This window comes from Drosophila simulans, chromosome 2R (assembly GCF_016746395.2).
Source record: "Drosophila simulans strain w501 chromosome 2R, Prin_Dsim_3.1, whole genome shotgun sequence".
NCBI classification, from domain to species: domain Eukaryota; kingdom Metazoa; phylum Arthropoda; class Insecta; order Diptera; family Drosophilidae; genus Drosophila; species Drosophila simulans.
Genome location: NC_052521.2, coordinates 5,897,159 through 5,924,056, shown reverse-complemented (window position 1 = coordinate 5,924,056; position 26,898 = coordinate 5,897,159). Strand labels below are relative to the sequence as shown.

Below are 26,898 nucleotides of genomic sequence, written 5' to 3'. Positions count from 1 at the left end.
AATGGGTGGCCTTTAACAAGATTTCATTGTCGGTCGCCAGACTTTCGTTATTTGCATATAGCCGTGCTCGTACATTTCACATTTGAATAACGAAGTGGACTTTTAAACATCTGCATTCGCGGAAAATATTTAATAGTTTGAGCCGACCAATGAGAAAGTTGGCCATTTTTGTCAATATTTATGGTTTTCCATTGGCCAAGTTTAGAAATCGATTGCGAAAGTACTTTTCCGTGCATATTTATGTGAAAACTTCTATCGATATGGCATTAACATTAATTTTTTTTTGAGTGTTCGTATTACTTTAACCACTTTAAAAAGCCAAATCCTGGCACAAGTTCATAGCCGCGTCTTATGTATTTGCATAATATGCTTTTGCACTGGAAAATCACGGTCAAAGACTTGAGCTTATTACCATTTGTTTGGACGAGCGGCAGGGCCAAAACCCAATTCGATTTGGGGAACAGCTCGGCTGAAGGACGAGGTTAAAGAAACTATGTCGGCAGACAAACTTGGCTCAAAAGTTAAACGAGTCAACCCAGTCACAGACGTCTAAGGAGAAAGGAGAAAAATAAAGAAAATGCCGAAAGTCGTGTATGGCATGCAAAAAAAAACTTTCACTATGAACTCTGCGGCAGACAAAGAAGACATTTTCCGAACCTCTGGGGGTTCGGTGGGTAAAATATCTGGGTGCCCTGCGGAGCATGTAAATTTCCTTTAAGCTGGATTTTATTAAATTGTTTGTGTCGCTTTTAGCATTACGAGAATTTTATTTGCGTGACGATTTGCATGATCTATGAGCCGGTTGATGCTAAAAAGTGTTTAAGCATCTTACTGCCGGCCTAATCCTCCTGCTCCTCCTCCTCTTTTCACTGGGAGTGAAATCCTTGTCAATTGCTCTGCGCTGGGTAGTAGAGTCGTCCTTAATTTCGGCTGAATATAGTGCGTCAGATGGGGCCACGTACTGAGCTAACTGAACTCGAACTGAATGTAGACGGCATCAACATGTCATCTGGGCCGAGTCGCACGTTTGAGCCAAGTGCGTGATGAGCTTTTCCTCATTTTTGGTTCCAGCCTGCAAAAGGCTTCTGATTCCACTTCTGCTCCTCCCATTTTCCCATTTTCCAGCAGACAGCCAGCGGGTGCCATAAATCTCGGCAGGAATTGCATTTGTGAGTGGGCCCGGCTCTTTTGTGGTCAGCGAGCTGGATCCGGGTGCTCTGACTCAAAGGCCACCTTTGTCATGTGTCAACCCGAGTTGGTTTTGGTTTCCACGAGTTGGTCTCAGATCTACGACCACTACGAGTATGTGCCGCACGCTTTGGGGCTTCTGTTAGAGCCCCTTAGCGCCAAATGCCAAAAGGGTTAAGTCTTGAAAGGCTGCAAAGCATTTTATTTGTTGGTTCTTGGCATTTAACAGCTTAAGACGATTAAAACTGCCAGCTCTGCACAAGGAAAAATGTCAATTTAATTGTGTAACAACATCTTGGCATTTGTAAAGACGCTCTATCTATTCACTTAACAAATCAATTCAATAATGTAGTTTTATTTCATAGCTTGAAGGCATGCAAAGTATCTAATAGCTGCATTCGCAACGAGAGCAAAATATCTCCAAGTGTGGTATTTGACTTGGATAGCAGTTCCCGCATTCAGATGCAAATCATTTGGCTGCCAGGCTCACTCATAAATTAAATGCATACGCGACGAGCTAGGCAGGCAGGGGAAAACAAATTAGATGATTATTTGCCAAAAATTACATTAGCCACAAAATAAACAACTTATGGGCGAAGCAGAGGAAAATCGCCCACATAGTCAGAGGGAACGAAATGCTTGTGCGTAAATTACGTAGATTTCCTGCAACTTAATTTATGTTTGCATGGCGACAAGCAGACAAATATTTCCCAATCGCATTTACTTGGGAACCAGGCCAGTAGCTTCGGTAAACATCAAGCCAGGCACACAAATCGGGCGCATAAATTGTGGCACGCTGACAGGTTAAGGGTCATGATTGCATTTCAGGTAAATAAAAAGGCCACTTAGGATAACAGGAATATTTTATTTATGCCCAGGCTTCGAAATAATTTAAATTAGCTCAACAAATTAAATTACCTTACACTTGCAGCTATAGCTACTTGGGGCCCTAAGCTACTAAATAAACATATATTTATATTTCGGTTAACATCAATCTTCGAATTTACATTTGATTTACATATACATATTATATTTATATTTTAAGAATGAGTTTGATTTAGAAAATTCAACCCACCCTGTTTTAATGGTATTGCGGGTAGGAAGTTCAGTTGTGCTCAAGGAAGAATCGATGTCCTTTCTGTTACAAAGGCAGGACACTCTAGCATGATGTGCTGAAGATCTGTGTCCTGGGTATCAGATAGTCGAGGAACTGGACTCTTTGCATATAAAATTAGTTTAAGATTTTGTTTTCTTAAGAAAAGAATAATCCCGTCGACTATTATGCAATTCTCAACTATGTGAGCAAGTTGGAATACTTAATTTTTTTCCCGGAACTGTTTTTGCACTCGTTCAATTTTGTTGAAAGCTATTTAGAATTTCTAGCTTAGAGGGTGTTTGTATCCTTGATTTCAGAATTCCGATGTACCAACAACTAATAACACATGCAGCAAACTGCAAAATGTTGCAGGGTTTCATCAGATATGAAAACGGGGAATGCTCACCTTCGCTTGATGCTGATAAAAAGTGCATAATTATCGCTCACCATTGTTTTGCAGTTGTTGGGAAATGGCATAATAAAGAAGAACAAATGTAATCGCAGCAACTAAGCAAAGACTTGGCAACTTTTACCCCTTGGCACTGCATAAAAAGCGCACAAAGTTGTTCCTTGATTTGAACAAGTCACAATTGACTGCCGTTGAGAGGATTACAGTCGCATAAAACGCACAAATGGCATTTGCAATGGCAACAAAATGTCAGTCAAACGTCAAGAGAGCTGTGAAAATAGCAGAGCAAATAAATGAGCTTGCTGCACAAATGCATACAAATATATTGCATTTTTCAATGGAGAAACACACCAATCATAGTCGCCTGAAATGAAGTATACCTCTCATAGCCTGCCTTCATTCCTTTTCTCTATAAAACAGGTCAAGTCGTAAATTCTGCGCAGTTCAGAGTTGAAATCTCCCCACAATGTTGAGTTTAATTCGCCGGCAAGTGAGCTGTTAATTGGTTGACATTATGGGATTCTAGGGTAGTGACCCCCCACTGATTTGCAGCCTTAATTCATTCATTTTATTGCCGCTTTCCTCGTCACCTGGAATGTAATGGAACTGGAGCGCCGAAAAGAAATGCTTAAGGTCGTCGTCGGGCGTCGTATATTTACAATTTTACGCCGCATAATTAAAATACAATTCATTTGCAGGCCTTCTCGTGGCTCTTTTCCGCTTACTTATGTCATTTGGCTGGCTACCACCACCCCAAAAATTCTGGCTATTCTCGATGAAGTTGTGTCCTTTTCTGTTTGTCCTTCGGTTTATTGCTATGACAACGCGGCGGCTACTTGATCTCCATAAATTGCCCCGCCCCACGACTTTAATTAGTTTCTCAGGGTTGGGGCTCTCTGATTTAAAAGCAATTAAGTTGTTGGGACCATTAACCGCATGGCCACTTTTGAAGTTGCCCCAGTCCTATTTTTACCGTTTGCCCTTCGGCTGTAAATTCTTATTAAAGATTACTATCTCAACAGTTTTAAATTGGAATGGAGTCTATAAATTCTCTAAAGCTAACGTTACCATAACCCTATGCATCATGTGATTTACACATTTGTTACTTTTCGGTATACACAGACATTGTTTACTATGATTTCCTCATTTCGCCAGCTGAGCTGAATTGTTATTCTGAATTCTGTTTCGGTCAAAAGAATTTGTACCATATTCAGATTTGACAAACTCAGAGGAGCACAACCAAAGTCAATAAAAGATATTAAAAATTGTTCACCCTACCAAAGGGAAACAAGTCTTATATAGTAAGTAACTTAAGTTAAGTAAAGTAAGTTACTTAAAAATAATAATAAGCAAAATACAAATGATTTACTACATATGTTCTACTTTTATACCATAAAATAATGTATGTATACATATTGTTTACACGGCTCTCCGTTAAATTCGTAAATATTTTGTATATCTTTAACCTCGTATACCTTACCATACCTTTACAAGACTTAAATCCTTATACTTGTAGGTCATATATGAATATATAAAGGTAATGTCCCGACTTTTATTACTGTGTTTTAGTGCTTTGTGTTGGCTCATAGCCTTGTGTTGCCATTTTCTGTTTGTTTTGGAATGCAGGAGTGTCTGCGAGTTGTTTTCTTGTAATTAAACCCCGTTTTTGCAGGCCATTCGTCATTGCATTTTTAAAATTGCCAAAGAAAAACGCATAGACCGAATGCCTTCTTGTTGCCGTAAACATTTTGTCCCGACATCAGGAAAAAACATCAGCTTTCGACAATATGTTGACACATATTTTTGTAGCAGCCTGCCGTCGGCAGAAAGTTTCCGGGATCCAAGCCGATGTGGCACAGTGTGTTGGGGGCAAACAAAAACTGTGTGTGCCTATGCTCAGTGTTCCGAGGTCAGGGGTTAGGGGTCAGGGGCACCCCTTTGGCAGCATCCCCTTCAGAGCATCTCGGCACTTGTTAGTGGCCATGCAGTGCGGTTTATGCAGTCAACCATTGCGAGCTTGCTCCCGAATTGCATGCCATATTTGCCTTCCACTTTGACATATGCAAATATTTCCCTTGCCTTCGGTTTGCTATGGCTTTGGCTTTGGCTTTCCTTTCGCTCCGTTGGCTCTTTGGACGAGTATGAATTGTCTGCTGTTTTCTCCGATTTGCAGCTTGTCTCATTTCCATCAGGCTGCAACATCGCCCTCATATCTCAAGTCCGCACCATCATATCTCGCGCTTTAAGGCGGCACTTAAAGCTGGGATGCGCTGGCTCCCACTGAGAACTCTGTTTATGGGACGCAATAAATCCCCGGCTCATTGCCATCGCTTTGCTACGCTTCGAGCAACCAGTCAGTCCTAGTACAGTGAAACCTCGTGATCTTGAAACATTTTATTTAAATTTATACAAAACTAAATTATACTGTGCCTTAAGTGGCTTTAGTACTGGGTACTTCTTACTTGCGCACATATTCAGCCTTTATGTGTGTAATCAGCTTATTGATTTGTCCGTTAAAGTTAATGCATTGGATTTATACTTTAGGAATACTTAACTAAAGTGGAATAAAATGCAATAAATTAAAATTTTATATCCCTCCGGAATTCAAAGTACTAAAGAATAGGTTATTACACTTCGTTGAAGCTGAATCTTTTCCATATTAAAACTCTTTTACACAAAGATAAACATTAGCAGACTTTAGTTTCGAAAGAAATGTGAGACAATTAAAAAAAAGCAATGGAAAAGATACAATGGTGAAGCGATCAAAGAACTTGCATTATCCCATAAAAGTTTGCGAACTGAAAGTTTCTTTTGAATTTTTGGCCAGGTATGCACATGCAGCTAGCCACTCAAAGTCCTTGTAAATTGAACTTTAAATGTGCAGCAACTGAAGTTCGACTGTTTTTAAACTGTTTTAAAACGGCTCGGCAAGTTTTTGTGGTTTCAATTTGTTCAAGTTGGCCACAAGCCACAGGAAAACGCCGTCAGTGTGAAGTGGAGAGAATGATTTACTCGGTGTTGCAAGGAACTTAAGTGAATACCTCGGCCAGCAGGATTCATCTGAGATTACGTTGCACTGGGGAGGTAACTTAAATGCCGTCAATTGCTAGAAGTTCGATTATTACTTTTCTTTCTTCAAGTTGTTGCGTACATCCAAACGACTAGCTTAAGTCCAGAAAAGCATTGAGGCCAATAAAAGTTGAAGTATGAACCATAAATTTTTCATTTCTCTATCGGATATTTTGCGATACTCTCGTGGAAAATATGTCGGACACATAAGCATGTTTTTGTGGCTATCGCTGTCTTAATGGCTATTGGTCCGACGTTTGGCTCATTTATCATGATTTGGTTTAAAGAAGTGCTGCCAGCTGCAAGCCGAAATCAATTGATGCTTGTTTGCAATTTCTTGTGGTATCTTTTTATACTTTTGTTGATGGATTTTCTCCGCGGGACCAATAAAAATATGGCCAATTGCAAAGGGCAAAAAAAAAAAAAAAAACTGCGCCTAACTGAGAAATGACAAAGTGCCGAGCCATTCCCCAAATGACAAATGGAGACATGGGATTTAAGGAACACGAGTGATGCAGCTTCATTTGAGCACACTTTACGACTGGCAGGGCAACCAATTAACGAAAGTAGAACACTTTTTTGCGCATTTGTGCAACTTTACATCGTCTCGCTTTGTTAGCCCTGCAAACTACGTTGCCATCCGCAAAGCCTTTTCATGTTAGCACAGTGCAACACGATTGCCCCCAGCGGAGAAAGTCAAGCAGTCGCAAAACGAAAATGACTGCATTTTACCCTTCTCTTTCCTGCCAGCCATACAATATGGTCCAATACTTGGCACAATGAACAAATGTAGGAAAGCTATTGGTGTTGCTGCATTTGATATTAACGGACCCGAAACACAACTCGACGGTTGCCAGCTCGGTTGCTTTTAAAATGCTGGGGAACAAAGCACTGCTCTGGAACTGACCAGGTTTTTGGTTCAAGGGGTGAACTTTTGAAACGTCCTTGACGTTCCGCGATGGCCGATATTTCATAGAGCCTATTTGAGTGATTTATAATACATCTCGTTTGTTTATTTCTATGCCCGATACTCACAGAGCGAAGCGTTTTCGACCGGATTAAGATTTAAAAATACTGCCACGCCCACAATCGCCAAACCTGTCACGTCCACATGGTTGAAAAATCTTTGAAATTTTTCTCTTTTTTTTTTTGTTGCCTTGTCAACCATCAACTGCTATCGATATGGCGAGAACATGCCCCACAAATTTTAAATCCTTTAGAGGCAAGGTAGACACTTTGCCTTGGCTGATGTCTATTGAACATCTAGCGAAGCCCCAAAGAAGTTAGATTTGAACATTTCCTAATAAGTTTATTAAATAAATACTAAAGAGAAAGGTGAGTAGTTAATGTGGGCAGCTAGGTGGCGCTTGTGCGCAATCTTAGTTGCATTGTTGCTTGCATATTTTCATTTCCTTTTCCGTTTCCGTTATAGTCGAGAAACGCGTTTGTTTTAATTGGTAGTTGTATTATAAAACAAAACACAGGAAATTTAATGGTTTTTCAACGTTCTCTTCAAAAAGATGACAAAAAAGGTAAATATTTGAATTCACAATTTTCCAGGTTGCGACTGGGTTCATAAACACATAATATATGCACACATCGCAAAGATTTAATTTCCTCTCCTTTGGACGTTACCAATGAGTATAAAACATGTGCTGTCACCCGCTAACCGCAATGTGTATAGGCCAAATCTTTTTTACGGCGAGAAAAAAACTAGTTTGATCGCTCGCAGCTTCCCCTGGAATGACAGTTTGTTCATTTTTTAACGAAAACAAACATCCAGCCGGCATCCCGAATCGTCGAACTCTGTGGCCTGGGGCCCGGTTTTCGGGATGGTGTTCACATACCCGTTCAAAGCCTGACAAAGCATTCGGCCAGCAGTTCAAAAGTCAGCCATTATTTTCGCTTTTTACAGCTCGCAACAGCTCAGCAATTTGTCAGGCTAACGCGTCGCCAATTGACGCCATTTTTTTATGATGCCCCGTTTTTATGCTGCCCTTTTGGGTGGGCATACTGGCGTGGATATGGGCATGGATACGGCTGAGGGTGGAGGTGTGTGTATGGATAGGGGCGGGAATGAGGAGCAGCTGGTGCCGGAATGGAATGCCAGCTTGGCAAAATGTAATCGGACAATGGCAACTTGCCAGCAGCAGCGTAAAAAAGGAGAATATGGATCAAGGGTTCGCTTCAGTCAATCAGCAGAGCCGACAAAAGCGGAAGCTTATCTCGAAAACACTAAGCAGTAAGGAGCACTAAGCAGTCCGCATCCAGCAAGCAGTGGAATGGCATCCGGAGCCCATTTGCATGCCAACGTATTGGGGGGCAGGCTAGCATGAAAATAATTTTGCCGGCATGTCGGAGGACGTGCCGATAAATGTCAAAACATGCCAATATGCGAATATATATTTCCATATTATACATCGCTATCTTATCCTATTTTTTCCGCCTCCATCGCTTTGTATTTGTCCTTTTCGTCTGGAAGGGGCACTGAAGGCGCTGCACACAAAAGTGTCACACATGAGCGCCCGAGCGACTGCATTCGACATTTGGAAGCTGAATGGCACCATTCATGCTCGTTATATATGCCAGTTTATGTCTGGCTTCTTGAAAACCCGGCTAACAAGCACCTAGCTCATGAAGGCCATTCAACAGACACTTCTCGGAACTACGCGCTTGCAGAGCTTGGGGCCAAAAACGCGATTTACATTTCTTAAATCGGCTTAATGGCAGTCGGAAATGTGCTCGCTAAAGGCTTTTAATTTAATTTGTTTTCCCGCACCGATGCAATTAATTTTTATCTTTATCGCTCCAAAGCCTTCCCGCTGCTTGAGTCGGCTTTCTAATTGAAATGGGAAGCCAGAATGTGCAGGAGGTTACAACCTTTTACCCGCCATAAATTATAAATCAATGGGAAAAAAGCCATTCGAAAGCCCACACAAGCCGTCGTCTATGCTGCATATTTGATGGGAGTACATTTTGTCAATTGTTCACTTTTTACGACTGCACGAGGTGAAGCGGGGCACTTCTGGCCAACTGGAGTTCTTTTTATGCTAATGCATTTCCCACAACGGGGACTTCGTTAATATTTATGAAATGGATTTTCCTATTTGGACGCAAAGCCGATTAACGGACAAGCAAGTAAGGATGATTTGGCAAAGGAAAATCTAATTATTTTGGCTGGCAACCATTTGTTTGCCCAGTTTCCCACAGGCCCCGATGACATTTACAGAGTTAATTAAACTTGATTTCGTTCTTTGCCTTTGTCTTGCCTTGCGGCTTTTGTGAAATTTAATTGGCATTCTAATAAAAACCAATTCGAAGCGACTGCAAAGTGTACAAAGTATTGGTGTTTCAATTGCCAAACTGAAGTAAAATATATCAAACCAAATTAAGTGTAAAATGCGATTTAATCACTCAGCACAAGCAACACAATACATCTTTTAAACAACACAATGTTATTTTTGACAAAACAAAAAAAAAATTGAGTGCCATTTACTAAATTGATAAATGAATTTCTGTACTGGCAGCCGCATTCTTCCTAAACCAATGGCTTGTCTGCTCCGAAAAGGGTTTTATTTGGATTTCTTGGCATGTTTTACATGCCAGTCAACGTGCAGCAAAACCAATCCAAACACAGAACCAATAGGCAATCCATTCATGTCTATCCATCCGTAGACCCGACGATTTGCGGACTGTCAGCAAATTCCCGGAACAAATGCATTTCGCCGCGAAGCTCCATAAATTTCAATCTCAAACTGAGCTCAATATTTAAAATCAATCTTCCAGCTCGGTTATACATATGATGCTCACTCGATTACAATTGTTTCCCAATCACTAATCAATTTCCCTAGCAAACATTTCATTTATCAATTACAACTGCAATCGAAAGTCCGGCATTTGAATGCAAATCGACGAAAAACAAGGCCTCACAAAAACACGACACAACATGGTTTCTATAATTAAATAATAAATTGCAAAGATGGTCGTTTTATGTTTTGCCGATACCTTGCAATTATGCATGCAAATTCAAATGGATCCTTCCGGTCGTTTTTGTTCCAAAATAAAAAAAACACGTTGGACTGGTAAAAATATTTTTTTGTTCAAATTAAACATAATTTTCGCCGACAATTGGGGGTTTTATAAAACCCAACATAAGTTATGGTATGTTATAAGTTATATTTGACCCTGCCTGCATATGCAGAAACAAGAAATTATACAATTTTCGAAATTCATAAATAAAATATTCTGGTTAGGGTGCCTTAAAAATTATTAAAATATTTTTAATGGAGTTCCGTGATTATCACCTTTTAAATATGTTTTTACTAGGTTCCTGAATCGCAGATAGTTCAATATAAAATCTGATTTTTCTGATTTCTAACACACAGAAGTCAATTTTAGTGAGCAACAAAGCTTAATATAACTGTATAAATCGACATTTAGTTGAGTAGGGCGACAACATATCACTTCTTGTACAAAACGTGTAATTAAATTTAAAGATGCTGCTGTAAAGCGAAGGCAGCATATTCAAATAGAATGCCGTGATTAAAGTCAGCTCAAATGAAAAGCTTTTGTCTAGTCAATTCATAAGCCTAAGGCATAATGATATTATGTTTTGAAACACTTTAATTACTATTGAATTGGAAAGCAAAGACCAGCCACTTACAACTTACCTTTAATTTTGGCCAAATTTATTAAAGAAATGAAAACTTACAGCAACGCCAATTCGAGGAGTGCGACTCCTGCAACGTATTTCAGTCAAGTGCCTCGCTCATCGAAGTTCAGAGGTTACTGGCGTTGGTGGGGTTGTGACTTCCCCTGGGTTATGTGCCACATGTGATGTGGTTCAGCCGTGAAAGTGTGGCATTACTCATGCGATTCTGCATCGGGTGTAAGCTAAATATATGTTGGTACATACATGACTTCGATGCCAAACGCGGCCAAGATGGGCGTTGCCCCAACCATTTGATTAATGTTAGTACCCGAACTTGACCGGATCTGAACGTGGGAGATAGCGTGGGCAACAAGTGTTGCTATTCGGCGGCAGTGCTGTCCAAATCTGCAGAAGCAAAAATATATAGATTGCGAAAAGCTGTTTCCAAAAATTGCCAAAAGTATGCCAACATTTTTATTTTCGTTATATCGATTTAGCTACATAAACTAAACATTTAAACTAAATAACTGAAAAGCAATGAACAGTGACAATTTTGACTATTTTGTACCGAAACATAAGCACAGCTTATGAACATATATTTTTCTAAAATTCAATTGTCGACCACAGTTTTGTAGAGCTTAAGAAACTCAGAGAAGTCTGCCAAAACTTTTGTGAGAACTTTAAACGGTTTAGCTAAACTCTCTCTTTATGACATTTTTAAAGAAAATTCATAACGACATCGTCTATGGAAATTACATTCCTTCTTCTTCCTCAAACTTTTTTATGAAAAACATCCAAGGATGGAAATTCTAAAGAAGTTCTGTTTTATCGTAAAATATCATAAATGGCCAGCAGAACTAGCAAGATTTGTAGCTAAAATCACCAATAAAAAGGTTAACAACATTTTAGGCGTCGCTAGCCAATAAATCTCTAAAATGGCAGCACTGTTCGGCGAGGCCTGCAAACCAAAAACTAAATGGAATTTATGATGTTCTGCGCTTCGAAATGATCGCAAAAAGGCAATCTAATGGAAAATTCTATTTTCCCCGCATGTAGTGGGTGTAAAGGGTTTCTATTTCCTCGCATGCAACCAAACACTTTCGAGGGCTATTAAAACATATGGCCGAGTTTTGGCCAGACATTTTCTACAGGCCAGAAGTGGTGCTGTGCTGGCTGTGGTGTCCCTGAAAATTTCTTTAGCTAAAACTGGGTCAGGACAAGTTTATTCCCACTTTAAATCTATTAAATATTTTAGCAGCCGCATGTGCAGCCATAAGTTATGCAGTTTTATCGAGCATGGTCACTTGTAACTGCCACATTATGTTATTTACTTAGGCGATACATGCTTCGTTAAGTTATTTAATGTTAACCCATAAGTTAAACAAATTATTCAAGCAAATAAAACTCATAAAAAAATGTTATTTTTATTGATTGAAATCGCGCACTTCTCAATACGCCTGTGTTTTAAATTTATTAATGTAGCTGTAAGCTGCAAGTTGGCATTGAACTGCGTTCTTATTTATGAATACGCAATTCATATCTTGAGCATTAAATTAAGCCCGAGAACAGGCAGACTTCATATTAATTCAGGCACATATACAAATTAAGTGCATTGACCATGAGCCATGCATTAATTTTCATTGCGGCCATTTTAACTGATTTTCATGATCCATGAATCAGAAAATACGTCAAGTATAACGAAGGCCGCACTCAATTCGAATTGTATACGAATATTGTCGGGGATGATACAGGTGACGAAATCGACATTCTTTATATTTTAAATGTATTGATTTGGTTGCCTGTACAGTCATAAAATAGTTTTACAATTTATCCCGTATTCAAGCACTATTTACATAATATTTAATCACACGCCCGTGCAGCTTTGAGATGCCGACTTAGACGGACATTCAGCCACTTTTTTTGATGTAGATTGTTTACATTTCTTAATCATGGTCCAAGCTCTTGTCGTACAACTGCAGACAAGAGCGCCATGTCCCGCAAACGAAGCGTGCATATTAAATGACCGGCAACGCGGCGTATACGCAACACAAAGGACACTGCGATCTGCGGCTGAGTGTGAAGTCGGTAGAAGTGTTCGCCCACTGATTTTTTACCACCCACCTCGTCTGCGCTGTCATTCAAAACCATCCACCCAATCCGCCCGCCTGTCGCTCAAGTTTATGCAAACAAACACTGCGGAATGCGAAATGAGCGAATGCAGCGCGGTTGCATCTGACAATCAAGTGGTGACGGGGGACGTAACACGCCCCGTGAATGCCTGAGTGGGTGCCGACAACAAGTTGCAGCTGCTCATTAAAGGCTTTTTCAGATCCACCGACAGGCGCTTAATAGATTTTTCGAGCGGCCTCAGTTTCGCTTAAATCCTTTCCGTCTGACGGATTTCGCAGAGATCAACTAGCGCAGAACAAAAGTTGTATCTGCGAGATTTTCTCATATCCGTGCGGAAATTATAAACCTACACGTGGCTGCTTGCCGAGAAACGAGTTGAAGTTGGCTGTGTGCTAATTCCGTCGAACTTCACTCCGCTACGCTTTGAAAATACAATCTGAAAAGCTGCAACTGAATGATGGCTAAATTGTAATTAATTAGAATGCCAAAGAAACTTAAAGACAATGATTTACGACTGCATGTTGGAACTCGAATGTATCTGGCAATGGCGTTGGTGAGTGGTATGTGAAAGTGGTGTAATTATTTTTCGAAATAATGCTAATTCTTTTCCGACAACTAGTGGCTTTACTGCCAGACTGATATGTGCAACTTGATTTGTTATTTGTATTATTAATCCATAATGGAGCAGTTCAATTGTAGGAAACATTTCCACATTGTAAACCTTTTATGTAGTGAATTCAACGTTCTTCAATGCAACAAAACCTTTGACCGAATGCTTTAAATCAAATCTTAATATTTATGTTTACAATTTTGTCATTCCCTGACTTGCATTTCCGCGGGAGTCCTTTCGCTAATTAGATCCATGACAAACCGCTCGTGCTGTCAGGCTGATGACAGCGTACAAAAAAGGGTTTGCAAACTCAAACATTTTCATAACTTTATTAGCGAGTTAAGAGTACCGACATTCAGTCATTGGCAGCAAGGATGAAGGTCCTGCATCTGAAGCACTCGAGGGGTTTTTTTTAATGACTTTCTGGCTTGCGCAACTAGAAGTTGGGGCGGACTGAAGTTGAGCTGAGCGGAGCGACCAGGGAAAAGTGACTATGTCCGAGATGATCATCAATCATTTTTGATGTGCGTTTTCATGGCCTTCGATTACCGCACTAAAAACCCGAGCTGCCAGTGGGCGGATAGGTCGATGGATTGAATATTTAAAGGAACGTTTTTATGATGGTCCGTGAGCTTCGGACTTGAACTGGCCAATAAATAGGGGGTCGGTTCAGTGGTGCAAGAGTCAACTTAAAGTTGATTAAATTAGAAATTTTATGGCCTCAAAACAAAATGTCAAAGTTTTTACAACTGCTGGTCTGGGGCGGCAGCCTTGAAAGTTGATAAATTGTGGCAGAAAGTAGCGTCCACGGCCATAAAAAATCTTTAATCATTCCAGTGACACGGACACGGACACGGACTCGGACAGACGACGAACTCTAGCCGGACAGCTCGAGCTCAAGCTCTAGCCGAGCCAGAAGCCGGGGAATGAGGACGAAACTTTCGGGCGAGCGTGTCGGGCCGACCATAAACAGGAGTCGGGTGAGAACGAAAGTCAAGGCCAAGCCGCTCGGGAAACCATTAAGCTCCTGCCAAGCAGCCGCAACAGGATTCTCCAAATGGCAACTGCTAGTCGAAAATGTAAACCAAAACTTTTGCGGCGCGCGAGTAAAACAATTAACTCAAATTAATTCAGATCTAAGTTTCGGAGCTGGAAATCTCCGTTGGGTAATGCACTTGGTAAATAAGACAAATTAATTTGTTTCCTTTCCGCTATTGACGCTATGGTTTTCAAAGTTTTTATCAAGTTAAAGGGGCTTACCATAGATGGAAGCGGATTAAAATGAAAATATCCAGGCTGGTTTTGAATGGATTTATGTATATATGGAATTTATGTGTCTTACGATTGCATTCAAATTATTGAGTCCGAGGATTATGTTGTACTGGAAAACCAAGCGGATTCTTGGCCCCTCAAGAGGCAATTTAATTTATTTAAACTGAGATTAGATTTACTGGCGATTCGAAAACATTTTACATGTGGAGAAACAAATGTCCGACCATATCCAATATAGAAGCCATTTCAGTAATCTCCGTGCCCATCGCAGATCTGCCGTCCGGGTGACCTTTGTGACATTTTTATGGCAGACGTACAGCAAACCCGTGTCCGTGTGGAGGATTGCTCCTTTGGCCGGGCATCCTGGACTGGTCCCTTTGCCCGAAAGTTCGTTCCCTTTGTGATTCCGACGGGCGCCATGTGTTTTATGATTTGGGTTGTCGTAGACTAAGCCCAACATGCTCCAGTTGGTCAGCGGCGCTTTTTATGCAAATAACAAGCTGCCAGACAATCGGGCTTGAAGTGAGGACTTTAAGCCGCATACCGCCGCACTTTGCCGTTTAAATCGCTTCTTGCTATTACGAAATGGATGAAATGAATTTTTTACGGTTTGCGAATTCCGCGCACGTTTGCCACGGGGAAAATAGCAGGAAGCACGCCAAATCCGCGCAAAACAACGGATAGAGCAACTTAACTCGCTGTCGTACTGTTTTATTTCATTTGAAGGAATTGCATATTTAGCAGAACATTGAAAATCAGGGACCGGCTAGTGCGGAAACCTGCGCTGTTGGTCTTCATTTGCATATTGCTGATTGAGTATGAATTTTGGCAAGCAGTTGCATAGATTTCCATATTTCATTAAGACAAATGTCGGCGAAAGATCAGGGGTATTGCGGTTGAAAATCTTCGATGTAAAAGACCTAAATGTCATATACAATGCAGTGTTACTCTGAACAGTAATCGATATAAAATGTATGTCTTTAGGAGCAATTCTACTTATATTCACTTTATTATTCATATTCATTCAAGATTGTGCAACTTCTTAACTTCCTTCATTTTTGTATGCAACGCCTTTTAAAGTTTGTTGCTTCTTAAAGAACTTTTAGTCCGAAGTATTCACTTTCAGCTTAATGTTGCACTGACATGTCGGTCCCTTTGACAAGTTATCTCAAATTCATCGGTGGCATGTTTCGGGGAATCCTTTGTCGCCTTTCTCACGTGCACTAATTGGCCTGATTTTATAACCAGGCTGTTTGAGTGGGCGCTTCCGAAGGGCTCACCGGTTTGCAGGCGTCAATGAAGGCGAAAGTTTGTGTACGTGTACACTGCATTTCTCTCCAGAAGCTCCGGTTGTTGTGGCACAATTAAAAAGTTTTCGCTTTAAGGCGTTTGATAATGGGAAAAGTGCACACTCAGTTATGTGCTGCTTGCCCCGCCTTTGGCAGCCGGATTCGCAGAGGAAATTGAAACTCTAATTTCACCATCGCGCCGGAGGCAGTTATAATTCGCTGGGCGTGTCGGGTCCAGACCCGTACCCAGAGGCATCATTAGCATTATTATGAGACAGCCCATTACCACGATTATTGTCATGGCAGCAGGACAAAGTTTCCCACTTGCCAAAAGAAAACTTTCCCGTTGGTTTACGAGTGTGAGAGTTCTCTGCGGTTTTCCAAAAACCATAGCTATTTTGTCCGGAGACATTCGTAGTTTGTCGCCATTTATTGCCTGCCTGGTTTGTCGGCCAGGATTAGGAACAAAATTTATACGGCTCATATAGCCATACATGCTAACAATTCGGCAGCAGCCTTATAATTTCAATACTGTTCGATTTAAACTAACTATCGTAAATTTATATATTTCCTCTGGTATCAATACAAAATATGTTCGTTTAAGTGAAATATTTCATTATACATTTTGTTTATTTTATCCGCCGGATCACTTTTAAAATATAATTTTAAACGTAATATCCAATTTACCGGCAACAGCAGGCTGAGGCCATTGCAATTAGTTTCATCTAACCACCATAAAACAAAAATAAATAATAAATTTAAACGCACCACCGTTTTCACACTAATGTGTGGGCTTTTCAATTTATCCAAAGCCAAAACCGCAGGCCATCATGTACTTCTAACTTTATCGACACGACAAATATCAGCTGCTATTAGGTGTTGAGTTTTGATTGGAGAGTGTTTCGTTACCAAAGCGATTTAAGTGAATGATGACCAAACTTAATCAACCACTTTTACCAGCTACTCGAGTTGCATTTTAAACTTACCTGCCATTGTTCTTGATAAAGTATGAGTCGGGTTGAAGTTAATAATCGTCATAGACATCATGTCCTTCTGGGCAACAATCAAAACAGATCTCGGAGAATGTAAATGCACAACATCATGTAGTGGGGCGAAGCCGGAACACAATAGTGTTTCCAATTTGGAAGGCAAATGCGACTGCGTTCTCCGGGCTTTAAACTAATGCCGTGCACTTTATCATTCGGCACAGTGGGGCGTTGAGGTCAGGCGGCTGCAGCTCGGTGCACAGTGGGCGAACCGATAATCTGGGCAGAGCTCCATAGCTCCTCCGCTCGGGCACTTTATTTATAGCTCGGCATTCCATTGTGCGCAGCACTCCATTTTGGCTGACCACCGGAGCCACCTGCCATTTGCCATTGCCCCACCAGCCGCCGACCGCCAGCCACCTGCCACCTTCCACCTGATCCGCTGCCCATCCACTGGCACATGTGCGGAATGTGGTATGTCCGGGTCTCTGGGGTCACTTAATGGCGCCACGTCCACAGCCACGTCCATGTCCATGTCCATGTCCGTTGCAGTGTCTGTGTTTGCTTAGTGTCTAGGACTCCCACTGCCACGTCGAAGGGCTGTCATCAGCGTAATTATGCTGTCAACAAAAAACGAGAAAAAGCTCAACGTGAAGGAGGACGGAACGGATGGGCATAGTCATGGACCTGAGGGGTCAGTCCCAGGAACCGAGGGCCGAGAACGGAGAGCCGAGAAGCAACCAGGTCATCGTCATCATTATCAGCTGCTTGTCGTCCTGCCGGCGAAAACGGCAAGCAATGGTATTAAATGTTTAGCACGTCTTACCCGGATTGTCCTTGTTCTTGGACTCGGGCTGTTTTTTCAAGCTCTCGTGCAAATATTTATTTAGTGCTCATTGGCACGCACTTTACACGTCTTCTGGCTGACTGCCTAATTGTGCGTAAAGCGTTTAACAATTTTTTGCACTTCATTTGCAGCTGACGGCAGACTGAATGGGAGTAATTAATAGAAAATATAAACTTACAAAAAAGCAGTCTTTGATTTACGGAAAAAAGTGCAGGTAACTACTTAATGTGCACGTGATCCTGAGCCAACTAAAATTGGATATCGAATTTATCGCGGATAGCTGGAATACACTGTTTCAGTATTAAGTATTCCATTAATTGAAGTTATTTACCAATTTTAAGATAATTTGATAATAATTTAATCATGTCAGTAGAGAATACAATGAAATTGGCTACTTTAGCAAAACAGTTGCTATATATTAAAAGAAAACTGCGACTTAGTTAGAGAAAATTAAGTGAGAAAATAATCAAATTAAATTCAGTTAACGAGCAAAGAGGACTTAAAGTTAAAGAGAATACTTGGTCCTCCGAAAGTTCGATAATTGTTATTATGTCACAACCACACTAACATGTTTGAGTAAGTCAATTTTGGGCTAACCGGACGGGGGATGGGACACACACATTTTAATCCTTTATTTTTACCAACTATGATGGGGCCGTTGGCTATTTTCTGCCAAGGATGTCCTCTTCAAAATTTCTCTGCCCCAACTAAAATTCTACATGATTCCTGTGGTAGGTAAAAGTTTTGCATGTGAGGAGGGGGGGTCAAGCAGTTTTAAATGACTCTGCACAAAGTCAGCAGAGATGAAGACTGGGTATTAGGTTTTGCGGCTAATCTTCTGAGAATCCCATACCAAGATAAGCACTTGTTTTTCTGGGTGCGACACATGTTCAACATTTACTTTTGCGGGAGGACGCACTAATCTGCAGATGTTTTGTCAACTATTGCCGTACATTGTCGGTCTGCCCGGAAAAGCCAACCAAGCGTGTTTGATGTATGGCGAAGGAAAAAGTTATGGCTTCCTACATTTTTGATTGCTCACGGAGCTATCAGCCTCCCAGAAAGAAGACGAATGTTCTCCTGGGCCACGAATCGTGTTCCATTTTCGCACTCATCAATTATGACTGTGGTTATCTTCTTTTTAGCTAACAGGCTTAAAGACAGCGGAGAACATTGAATCGCTGCCAAAAGGGGTGCTAAAAGCAAATGACCCACGCATCGTATGCGTAATGTGTAGTCCCATAAGGCACGGTACGATTTGCCCCAGTGAAAACATAATGTATTATTACAGGCAAAAAAATAAATGTATTTTTAATGCATTCCTTCATATTTATTTTCAATAAAATTCTTAGCGCTCGCCATAATTTTTAATATCCTTGCCGAGTGGCAAGTTAACAGACTCGCCCGCAGCCGTTTACAGAGCTCTGTAAAGAAATTTCCCAAACATCAGACAACAGCATCCCGATGTCCTTGTCTTCGTTCGGAAAACTCCAGTCAGTCCCAAACGCGAATCCTCAGAGCACGGTCGATCCCTTGGCCCTTGTCGGTTCAAAAACAAGTTGTGAACACACTTCCCAACGTTACAAAAAGTGCAAGTGACTACGTAGAAAACGTTGACAACTGGAGTTTACAAAAAAAATTATAAAACAGGCTGTTTTAATATAAAAATTATAGAAAATTATTAAATTTGTTAAAAATACAGAAAATGTTGTGCGGAATTACAAAAATAAATAATTGATAAATACAGTGAAAACTGAAAATACCTTGAACAAAGTTGAGCTTATGAGCAACACGAGATTAAACTTACGTGCATAAGAAGAAGTTATGCGGAAATGTAAAAGCTGAATATAATATAAACAAGTTACATAAAAGTGTGTGAAATTTATAAAGCAGAGGCTCAAACTTTAATAGGATAAAGCAGAGAATTCGTGGATAAAAAGTGAAAACGTAAGTTCTTACTGCATCGCAACCAACAATAAATGCAAAATGTTCGCTCCAAGACAAATGCAAATCTATAAATCTCGGTAGGCAAAAATATGGTTCTTAGCTGGCTGGCTTATTGCTATTGTTGTGAGCTTGTTTGCACCGACTTAAATGCAACAAAGCTGATTTATGGCACAGGCCCTGAGTTCGCCTCTCGTGGCCAAGAGGGCGGCAGGGTCAAAGGGCAAATGCCGGGGGCACAGTGGCAACAAAAGGAACCTGGGCCAGTGTCAAAGACGGCGCTCGGTTATATATGACTTACTGATGCTCCGCCTTTGTCGGCAGCCGAGGTGCTGGCTTGGTTGCTCCCGGGGTGACAAATGTGGGGACTAGGGGAAAATTAATTTGCCAGCCGGGACGAAGATCTAATAAAAATCAATTATTCGGTGAAATAATTGCGCGTTCAGAAAATGAAAATTCAAAACAAACAGAGAAAGGCAGAAATGAATAAGCGGATGGGTGTTGTAAAAATTAATGGCTGCAAAGTTAAATGTAAATCGAAGGATTTATATAATATAAATTGGCAAAATTTCCCGAAACGAGCCGAAGCGTTCCACATTTCGCTTAGACTAGGGAGCTGATTTCAATGTTGCCCAAAAGCAATTATCATTAAGTTTTCCGAATCGTAGTGGTGCATTACTTCTGGCACGGTTTAATTTAATTCATAATTTACGGCTTAAATTCGGCAATCCTTAATAATTGATTATTGTTTGGAATTTAAGTCTGTAGATCTTTCCTCCGGAAAATGTAATCATTTAATGGCTTAACTTGGAGAATGGACTGACTGCAGTTGTGTCGGACGTGATTTAATTTGGACTTACATTTTTATATCTTTGATTTCATTTCTTTTTTAGCTAATGCACTGCTTTTGGATGGACTGTGCTCATTAGTAATGGGTCATTGAGCAGGGGAATTAGAACAAATGCCACAATGGCACGAGACTTTAAGAAAATTGTAGAGGTTTTCGTTTGATCCGTCAGGTAAAGTGTCCCTATACCTGGTGAAAAAAATTATATCAGAAAAAATCTAAGCGGGAAAACTCTTTTCTTAATAGCATTTAGGCCCACATTGGCTTCTTTTATTGTTAAAACTTTCTCCAAAACGAGCAGGCAGATTATGTGGGTTTCCACATTAAGTTTTCGAGCTTAGTGCCTTGGAAAAGGGTGGAAAAAGGTTTCCACTTTCTTGGTCAGACCTTTTTGGTCAGGTTAAATAGTTAACCTCGCGAACTAAAGGAAACTCTTGCAAAGTTCTCATCTCAAGTATCTCAAAGTTGATTATGATGAATTAACTTTTACATCTGCAAATACTTGCGCTCACCTGAGAAGTGTGACTTAAACTTTTGCACTTTAAGGACATAACTGCCCAGTTCGTGCTGATTAAATTGAAAAATGGTAATCACGTATTCTCTTGGCGATTTCACACTCCTTGGCCGGGTTCTTTTTGCCCCCCAGCTTACTTAATTAAAATGCCCTTTGCGCCTTCACACAGCAATTATGCGAAGGCGTTTCCTATTTAAAGTGTGGAAAGTCTATTAAATTCAGACGAGGTGGCCGATGTCCTGGGTCTGTGCGCACCAACTGCCGTTTGCAACATTTTCATGCTCGAAGGACTTTCGGCCATTTCGGTGGGGGTGCGGTAACGGATGCGGGGTGTGGGTGCGGGTGCGGGAGCGGGAGCTTTAAGGATATTAGGATGGGCAGTGAGGCGTGGCCACGGGAACGCCTTGCTGTCACTGGATATGCATGATTGATGCTGGACCCTATCATAAATTGAATTCGCCCCAAACGAAACCATTGCCTTAATTAAATTTTCCATGAGCAGATTAAGAACAATAAGTGCTCTAGTGCAAATTAAGCCCGGGGGCCTGCGAGTGCGTGAATAAATAAATATTTTAGGAGCGAAAAAGGAAGCAAAGTTTGGGCTCGGAAGTGGTGGCCTTCGGGGCCCCTCAGCTGCCATTAATATTTATTATTTCAGCTTTCTTTCGGCGGTTTACGGCTCTTTAAAGCCGACCATGGCTGTCATTAAATGGCCAATTGTCTGAGATGTACCGAGCACGACCAGCGGGCATTTAATAATTTGGGAACGAGGGTCGGAAAGAGCACAGCTTTAAAAGAACTTTATTTGAATTTAAGATAGCTGTCCGTTCGTCCGTCTGTCCTTAAAATAAACTCAAAAAGAATTTTTGCTTTTTTTGATTTTTGACCTTCTTCTTCTCCCTTGCAACTTCACTAGCCAATAAACGGGTATCTGATAGTCGAGGAACTCGACTGCATGGTTCGCTCTTGTTTTTGTTAAGAACTATAATCGGCCTGTTGGGAAAGTTGGGAAAGCCTCTCAAAAATCTCTCTCGCAGCTGCATTTGCATTTGATTGTAATAGGATTAGTTACAATTTGTTTCTGGGAAGACCAACTTTTAGTTTTGCCTTTTTGTCAGCAATCGGAAGACGAACATCCTGCACTAATGAGCTGCCCGGCACCCAAATTGAAATACAATTGGCTCTGGGATGCGCTTTTGTGCAATTGTTGGAGCCATACATTTTGTATCGCCCCCTCTCCTCATTCACTTTTAGGACTTACATAAGCAAAGGAAACTTCTTTAGCGAGTGCTTTAATCTCCATTAAATATTTATGCTTGAGTCCTTTGATTTATGAAGCTCCTGCTGGAAGTTCGCCGCTTTTCGTCCTTATTTGCGTTACAAATACGCGACTCATGGCTGAAGTAAGTATGTGAACATCCTCGTACGGGAATATATGAGGGATTACCGTCGTAGATCAACAGCTAAGCCAATGTGGCTGGGGCCACAGCCGCTGTTTTCCCTCTTTTTCCGCTTTCCCACTTTCCGCTTTTCCCATTGTGCTGCCATTATTTATTGAGGACGTGTGTGGAGTGCGCACTCGATAAACTTGAATAATGCGGTTAATTATATTCATGGGCAGATGAGCGACTCCCCCGATACTGTGGGTTTGGCAAGTCGGGCCCTTGGGCCCCATTTAATTAGCTTGCTGGCGGTCAAGCTGGGCATCTATTGAATGGCTGATAAGCCTGGCCAACAGTGCAGCCATAAGTTGCAATATGTGCGTTTTGATGGACTCGCCCGTTTGATGGGGAGTCTCCATGGCTAATGAGCAGGAATAAGCTGTCATGCGCCGGTATTAGATAGCCCGCAATTATAATCCATTAACTGTCTACTACACTCGGCCTCCTCAATGGAGATTTTGATTGTGGGTTAAGTTTTAGCACTCAGAACCTATTTCCGTACATAGAAATGGTAATCGTTTAATTATTTATAAAGCTTTAATTGTTTAAAATTGAATAATGTTGTGTATGCAAAAACTTTACCAAATAGTATGTAATTGGAAACTGTTTTCAAACACCCAGAGCTCCGCATCGGGATGAGGTGAACAAAACCGGGGGCTGTTCCGATTCCCAATTAAAAAGAGAAAGCCACCAAGCGGGGGCAAACAGCGAATCCGACCAATTTCAAGCACAATCAACTTTAACCTCCTTCGCTGAGGAATCGAAACGACAGGACGCAAGACAAATGGAAATGACTCCCGCTGGTGTACTCGGGGCATTCGTGGCAACATTGTGTGCCCCTGTTGTCGGGGCAATATCTCCCGCGGAGCAGGACTATCTGGTGCACGCATCATTTGCTCGGCATACGTACGTGAGTGACAACATTAAATAATCCATTTAATGTGGCGTGTATATCATTTCGAATGCTATCAGTGCCAATCTCCATATACACGCACCGCCAAAAAACACAAAATCAATAAACAAACAAACAAACAGCCGCCCTGTCAACAGAAAGAGGCAGGAACCCGAGAAACTGGGAGCCGCTTTCCTCGTGGACCAGCTTCCATGCTTTGTCTGGCAGCCCAAGGCTGCTCATCCCCCATCTCCCGCTCCCGTTCCTCCTCCTTCCCCATCTCGTCCTCACATTTATCCTGCACTGACGGTTTCCCGACTGCTGACAGACAACACAGTGGGATTGAAGTGGACGGAAAGGAGCTTCACTTATAGGCAACCAAGGAAAGTCGAGGTTTCGGAAAATTAAAGGTGCTTTTATGCAGTCTCCTCGGATCCTTTGGAGCAGCTTAAATAACCTTCATTTTATTCTAATTCATTTCAAATGAACTGATATGCTATTCTTTGCAAGCTTTGTGCATGCCAATACAACAGATTGAGTAAAAAGTTAAAAGGTAAGTCTGAGCATGGCTGCAATTTGCACGCCATGAAACGGAAATTCTAGAAAAACCCTCTTCAGTTGGCTTCTTTGCAACTATTTTCCAGAACGCGGGTGTTGCTTTAAACGGCAGCAGATTTTTGGCATAACATTTTTGCGAAGCCTGTACTCGAACTAACCATCAGGGCTGCCAGCCGTCTGATAAAAAACGGACAGTTCAGACATAAAAAACGAAAAAAATTTGAATTTTTTCTTCAAAAAAGCACAAAAAACGTGGATAGAGAGAGGGTGATCTAAGCAAAATTTGATTTTTGTGGACAATATCGCTGTAGTTTGCTTGTACAGTACGCTGAGTTTGTATATGTCGGACGGCAGCAAAAATGTTAGTATCATATTTATATGATGATCATAGAAATACCTGACTGAATACCTTTCTCTGTACATGATATATAATATAAATTTAATTATATTATTATTACTCAAATAAAATAAATGCTTCTTAGATAGGCTTCTGGAAAGGGGGTGTATAAAATTTATTCCTGCCGTGGCCGTTTTAAATATAGGCAGTACTGCTATCAACCATCATTGGAGGTAACTCTTAGCTAATTTCTAGGAAAATGTAGCAAAACTTAGCGACTACAGTCAGTTTACTTCATATTTAATGTATTTATAATATATTACTTTGAACTAAGTGCACGTTTTTGTATCCTAAGCGGATATTTTCTAACTTCTAATAAAAATATTTTGAAAAATTCAAATATTATTTTTAAAGATTTAGGAATTTCATATGTTAGTACTCTTATCAGACAGGATATATTTATCCTGAAACCACTCTTGGTAAGCAATAGTTTTACCCTTTAAGCCAGACACAAAGATTGTTCAACCGTTCAGTGAAACAGCGTTTTGCCAGGAAATGGACCGTGAGCACCAGTGCGGTGTACACCAACTGTTTCATATGTTTCCAGTGAAAGGCGTTGCTATGCCTTTTACCTTTGGCTCCTATTTCCCCGACGCTCAGGCTCAGTGTTTTGCTTACTTATTCATTTGATAAAGTGAGGCGGAATGCGGGGACCGCGTCCCACTTCAATAAGCATATAATTGCCGGCCCGACTCAAGTCGACTCAACTCGACTCGCCTCGATTCGGGGATGGGAAGGGGAGTGACTGGTGCTGAACAGCTTCTGGAATGCGAAATGTGCCTGAGCTCATTTCGGTCTGTGTAAAGCAATTTCCGTAATGAGTGCTCTCCTGCAGAGCACTTAAAAGTATTTCGGGCCGCCTCCTTGCGCGCCTCTACTGCGTTACGCATACGCCCTGTGTTCTGAAAATTACTTTCGACTTTGTCGGCCAAACGCGATTTATTTTGATTAATTCGCCGCTCCTTTTCCGCACTTGACGTAATCTACTTATGAAATCTTAATACTCTACCCAAAGATTGTTTTCAATTTGCAGCATGTGTGGGCGCGCGCTTACATATTGGAAATTCAAATGTTTCCAGTTTCAAAAACCAATTAATTAGGGCGGAAATTCGGAGGAGCGCGGGCATAGAGCGTGTAAACGCATTGACACAGCATCAATTAACCCGACTAGAAGCCCCGAATCGACTTAATTACTTAATTTATACCGACCTCCGGGCCCGCAGGCTCACTTGCGGAATGGGATTAATTTGTTTACTACTGGGTCGGAACAGCCGCGAGGAATGCCGCCGGCATAGCTTTATGGCCGTGCCAATCTGTTGGCCCAGAGTCCTGCCGGCAAAGGACATTCGATGGGCACAGGAGGGGGTCGAGCAATGGCGCGTGCTGGCGCGTGAGCCACATTTATTGGCGCCGCTGACCAGAAAACTTTTCGACTGGAAAACTTGAACAAAATCACATTGAATTTAGCACTATTTTCGTTGGCCCTGACTGAAAAACGGGCGAGTGAAGAGTTAAGAGTTCTCCATAACTGGCAGACATTTGCATGGAGCGTTGCCAAGCTCTCTGACTAGCGTCACAACGGACGACAGCAGGACCTATGAAATGGTCATGTGATGAGTGCCTTTAAAGCCAACTTGTAGAGCCAGCCGCAAAGCCATTGTTGACCTGGCCAACTTTAAAGACGTCCTAAACGCCAGCGATGACGGGCATGAATGTAGAATCAGCTGCTGCTTTCGCTTCCCTTTCGCTTGGGATTCGCTCACGGGAGATTTGGCCACTCCACGGAGGTTTTTGGCTTATGCATGTTGGACGCCACTAATTAAAAGTTGGCCGAAAACTTTTCCACGGTCGTCTCTGTTCTTACAGTCGAATTCTACAGTCGAATTTTTTTATGCCTCGCTTGGCCGGCCAAGACGACAAAGTGAGAGCGCTGAAAATAAATGTTCCAACTTTTTAATTGGCAAAACAATAAAAGTGATAATAAATGAAATTATACGAATAAGATGCACGGAAAAATATTCGCAAACTTTTGGGCCACGGCGAAGAAAGGTTGACCAAATTGCGTGCGGCGGAATAAATTACATTTTACTTCTAATTTTGAATGCTACCCGTGGAATACACTATTTGACTTTTATGGATTCTTACTTTATAAAAGAGTATACTGGATTCGTTGAAGAGCTTCTCTTTTTTCGTGTGTTATGCCGACAATGGGAGTTATTTAAAGGATCTGGGACTGCCACTCACAAATAATAGATTTAATTGTACTTCTTGTGAAGTGGCAGCAGCCCATTGACTGACTGATTTATAAGCTCATTATAAATTTTACCAACACCCGCAGGCGTGTTGACAAATGGCGCCGCACACATTGTTAATATTTAATCTCGAATTTTTGCGCTTGGGTCGGATTGCATATTCATTATGGATAATCATGCTTTAAGTGGTCAGCCGCCAGTCCGGCGATCCAGCCGGCCGCGTCACGTGCCAGACATTATGGTCGGGTTAATAAATAATATTTCAAATTGAGAGCCCACTATATGGGTCCACTAGGCTGCAGGAACAGGAACAGGATGGGGGGTCATTAATTTTGAATTTTCCCGCAGCCCTTTTCGGGTCTTGCGCTCAGCTAAACTTTGTGCATAATTTGCGCATAAAAAATCATGGCCAGAAAGTGTAACGTGGCCATTACCTGAATGGTTATCTGCATGTGTTCATGCACCACATAAAAGACTTGGCCCAAAGATGCGGCTGAACGAGGGT

General features: G+C 41.3%; 1 protein-coding gene across 2 annotated transcripts in view; it reads left to right on the top strand.

The window, feature by feature from the left end:
* LOC6739352 (metabotropic glutamate receptor 2) overlaps positions 1-26,898 on the top strand; it is an 82,537-nt gene that overhangs the window by 7,848 nt on the left and 47,791 nt on the right. Inside the window, exon 1 of one of the 2 annotated variants that reach the window (XM_016172140.3) lies at positions 19,044-19,494. The exons of the other annotated variant lie outside the window; for it this stretch is intronic. The gene's annotated coding sequence lies outside the window, so the exon portion shown is untranslated. Of the gene's footprint in view, positions 1-19,043; positions 19,495-26,898 lie in introns of those variants that run through there. 2 annotated transcript variants of the gene reach the window in all.